At 36.4% G+C, this 4,889-nt stretch overlaps 1 non-coding gene across 1 annotated transcript; it reads right to left on the bottom strand.

Moving 5' to 3' along the window:
- Positions 1-259: 259 nt before the first annotated feature.
- On the bottom strand, positions 260-331 carry TRNAC-GCA (transfer RNA cysteine (anticodon GCA)). Its single transcript has one exon. It is a non-coding gene; the product is annotated as a tRNA-Cys (tRNA).
- Between the last annotated feature and the right edge of the window lie 4,558 nt (positions 332-4,889).

Here is a 4,889-nt window from a genome sequence, read left to right as displayed (position 1 = left end):
TCAGTGAGATACTTCAAATGGACAGGCAGTCCAGTATTTGGAAAATAAAAGCTTAAATACCAGATTTTCTGCTACCTGAAAAAACTCTCCTAGTGCAGAGTTATTATTACCTCTTGAGTACTAAAGTGAAGTTGCTCAGTCATGTCCGACTCTTTGCAACCACATGGACAGTAGCCTACTAGGTTCTGCCTAGTAAATCTCATAGGATTTTCCAGGCAAGAATACTGGAGTGGGCTGCCATTTCCTTCTCCAGGGGATCTTCCCAACCCAGGGATCGAACCCGGGTCTCCTGCATTGCAGGCAGACGCTTTACCGTCTGAGCCACCAGGGAAGCCCTCTTGAGTACCAGTAAATGCCTATTAACCATTTGTGTCTAGGTTGTTGCTTTTTATATGGCTCTGCAGGCTGCTTATGAAAGACTTTAGAAAAAAGGTAACATTTAATTGAAATATATATATTTAAGTAGCAGGTGGCATTTTTTCAAACATACATGATCCACCATAGAGAGTATTTTAGAGCATTTTGCTTTTGCTTTCAAGTTCTCAGAACAGTCGACATCATTTTAAAATTTAAAATTTTCAAATGTCTTTCCTACTTTTATAGAACTAAACTATCATAAAGTCCACCTGAGAAATTCACTTGCTTAAAATGCACCAGAAGGTATTGCAACCAAAGAGTAAGTAAACGAGACAGGATGAAATAAGACAACGAATCTGCTGAGAAGTATTACTGTCAAGTAAAATTGCATTTTATCTTCCTACCAGGACCAAATGTGAGAGAATGCCCAAGTTTTTTTTTTTTTTCCCCCAGCTCTCCCAGATGAGGGGCAGGGGAAAAGAAGAATAGGGGCTTAAAATCTACCAGTAGTCAGACATCAAAAATCGAATCATGCACTTAATACTCCTCTCCACCAGATAAAAGTCTTTATCATGATAATCTTGCTTGAGTCTTTTGAGCATGCCCTACCTTTACCAGCATAATGTACTTTTTAAGTTTTTTACACTTTCAAATTAAAACCAATCCTTCCAACCATATCAGACTTTCCTTAAACCTTGACTTTGCCTCAAATCAATTTCATTCTTTTTTAATGAAAAAATACCCTGTTCTATGCTTTTCTTAGCAGCAGCCATATTAGTCCAAAAAATACACACTTAACATTCAACTTCTGAGAAAAACTCTATAGGGCAATGCATGCATAGATTTTTCTAGGGAGATAACATTCTGATGGAAAAAAAAAAAATAAGGCTAAAAAATGAAATTAGAAGCACTACCCTAAATCCAATAGTTCAAAATAAATAACCTAAAGATTTATCTGATTTCAGTACATTCATTAAAGAGAATGTCAGGGAATATCAGATTCAAATAAGGTATATATTTGGTTATTGATAAAGGATGATGAGTTTACTTTCAAGATTTTCATTCTGTTCTGTGAATCTATACAAATGGCCCAAACTCAATCTAGAGTTCTATGCACACAGCATGCAGTTACCTTGTGAGCATAATACTCCAAGTAACTTTTGAATTTCATACCTGTCAGCACGCTTACTTGGTATATTATGAGATACAGTATGATTTCACATTGGAGAAGTTATTCTTGTAAGTGATTCTGAAGATCCTTTTATCTTGTAGGAAAAAAATGCAGAAAAACACCCTATTTAGATTTTTTAAGGAAATTCTTGGCTTAGAAGAGAGGTTGCTGCCGCTGCTGCTGCTAAGTCGCTTCAGTCGTGTCCGACTCTGTGCACCCCCACAGACGGAAGCCCATCAGGCTCCCCCGTCCCTGCGATTCTCCAGGCAAGAACACTGGAGTGGGTTGCCATTTCCTTCTCCAATGCATGAAAGTGAAAAGTGAAAGTGAAGTCACTCAGTTGTGTCCGTCTCCCAGCGACCCCATGGACTGCAGCCCACCAGGCTCCTCAGTCCATGGGATTTTCCAGGCAAGAGCACTGGAGTGGGGTGCCATTGCCTTCTCCTGTTTAACTGCTAGTTTGAAATTATTCCTTCAATTCAATTAACACTATATGAGTTACAATACTGTCAGTAAAATAAAATTTAACTATTCATTTTTATGTATGAATTAAGGATAATATTTCTTATATAAATGATGACCTAATATCTATATTTATTAGTGAAATGATATAATCCATTTAAGCTAAGTGATTGATTCAAATATGGTTTATTTGAAGGAAGCCAATGAAATGGACTGTAAGCAAGCATATTACCTGCTCCATAAGCATGTAAACTCCACGAGAAAATATCTTTTGTCCTATTTTCCTTCTATTCCTCAGCACCTAGATAGAGTACTACCTTGAACATGGTGTTCTATAAATATTTATTGAATGATTAATGAATGGATGTTTCAAAACTGAAATAATAGTCCCGATAAGGAGGGCGTCAAAATAGCTTCCCATGCATTTACCTGCTGAGTGGTGCTCACACAGATGTCTTCACTATGTGACTATCATTTGAGCAGTGTATTTACATTCAAGCTACTTCTTTTGTGTATCTTATATATATTTGAAGTTTTAAAATATACAATGTTTCATTATGATTCTGAGTGTTTAATATCTCCAGTAATACAGAAAAAAAGGGGAAAAAAGACCACGCTATTCAGGCAAAAGGCAAATATATGGAGAAAGTGAAATAGTAAGTGGTGAAAGTTATATATTGTGAAAAGAAACAGTTAGAAATACATAATAAATAAAGAAGAAGAGATTCGCAGTGGCTACAAAAGAGGAACATCCAGAGTGAGGTAAGAAGTGACAATTTCAGAAACAATTATCTATGCTGGAAATGGGGACATATTGATTTAGAGTGGAAAGAAACAGAGGAAGAATCAAAGTCAAGTGACTGTTTACATCTACCCAAAAATTTCACATGGAGATTTTATAGTTTATTTTGCATAATTATATAAGGAACACAAAAATCCAATAAAAATAGCATTTTAAGTTGTAGGAACACTTATTTTTAAAAAAAAAAGACCAAAATTGGCACAATTTAGGCACGTTGATCTGAGAAAAATAAACAAGTTTAAATAATCTAGATGAATATTTACTAAACAGCATTTAAAAATCATAACATTTTGGTTGAGTAGATGTATTTTAATACAATACTGTAATGGTAATGTTGATGAAATATTACCTTATGCTTAGCCTACTATTGGTCAAATTGATGTAGGTATAGGAAATGGAATAAAAGCAGGCCAGGAACACATTCTTACATTCTTTGACATAATTTCTAACAGATACTTCTCACAAAATCCTAGCAGTTGGAGGACAACTTTTAGTGAGAAAACTAAACTCACTTTTTATCTTTTACTTTGAAACTGTGTTTTACTACAGCCCAGAGTGACTGTGAATTTGAGAAAATAAGAAACAGAAAACTGCTAAATGAATGAATAACCTAATGTCACGTGTACAAGCTGGGTTTAGAAAAGGCAGAGGAACCAGAAATCAAATTGCCAACATTCATTGGATCATTGAGAAAGCAAGGGAATTCCAGAAAAACATCTACTTATATTTCAATAACTACACTATAACCTTTCACTGTGAAAAATTCTTAAAGAAATGGGAATACCAGACCACCTTACCTGCCTCCTGAGAAACCCGTATGTAGGTCAAGAAGCAACAGAACTGGACATGAAACAATGGACTGGTTCAAAATTGGGAAAGAAGTACAACAAGCCTATATATTGTCATTCTGCTTATTTAACTTCTATGCAGAGTATCATGCAATATTTCAAGCTGGAATCAAGGTTGCCAGAACTAATATCAACAACCTCAGATATGCAGATGATACCACTCTAATGGCAGAAAGTGAAGAGGAACTAAAAAGTCTCTTGATGAAGATGATAGAGGAGGGTGGAAATGCTGGCTTAAAACTCAACATTCAAATAACCAAGATCATGACATCTGGTCCCATCAGTTCAGTTCAGTTACTCAGTTGTGTCCGACTCTTTGTGACCCCATGGACTGTAGCACACCAGGTTTCCCTGTCCATTATCAACTCCCTGAGCTTACTAAAATTCATATAAACTGAGTCAGTGATGCCATCAAATCATCTCATCCTCTGTCATCCCCTTCTTCTCCCATCTTCAATCTTTCCCACCATCAGGGTCTTTTCTAATGAGTCAGTTCTTTGCATCAGGTGGTCAAAGCATTGGAGTTTAACTTCAGCCTCAGTCCTTCCAATGAATATTCAGGACTGATTTCCTTTAGGATTGACTGGCTGTATCTCCTTGCAGTCCAAGGGACTCTCAAGAGTCTTCTACAACTTCATAGTTCAAAAGCATCAATTCTTCAGCATTCAGCTTTCTTTATAGTCCAGCTCTCATATGCATACATTTACTGGAAAAAAACATAGCTTTGATTAGATAGACTTTGTTGACAAAGTAATGTCTCTACTTTTTAATATACTATTTAGGTTGGTCATAGCTTCTCTTCCAAGGGGCAAGTGTCTTTTAATTTCATGGCTGCAGTCACCATCTGCAGTGATTTTGGAAAATAAATCAAGTCTCTCACTGTTTCCATTGTTTCCTCATCTATTTGCCATGAAGTGATGGGACTGGATACCATGATCTTCAGTTTTTGAATGTTGAGTTTTAAACCAGATTTTTCACTCTCCTCTTTCACTTTCATCAAGAGGCTCTTTAGTTCTTCTTCACTTTCTGCCATAAGGGTGGTGTCATCTGCATAGCTGAGGTTATTGATATTTCTCCTGGTAATCTTGATTCCAGCTTGGACTTCATTCAGCCCGGTATTTTGCATGATGTACTCTGCATATAAGTTAAATAAGCAGGGTGTCAATATACAGCCTTGATGTACTCCTTTTTCTACTTGGAACCAGTCTGTTGTTCCATGTCCAATTCTAACTGTTGCTTCTTGAACTGC

This window comes from Bos javanicus, chromosome 16, assembly GCF_032452875.1.
Source record: "Bos javanicus breed banteng chromosome 16, ARS-OSU_banteng_1.0, whole genome shotgun sequence".
NCBI classification, from domain to species: Eukaryota; Metazoa; Chordata; class Mammalia; order Artiodactyla; family Bovidae; genus Bos; species Bos javanicus.
Note: the sequence above shows the minus strand (reverse complement) of the source record. Positions and strands in the feature narration are given on the sequence as shown.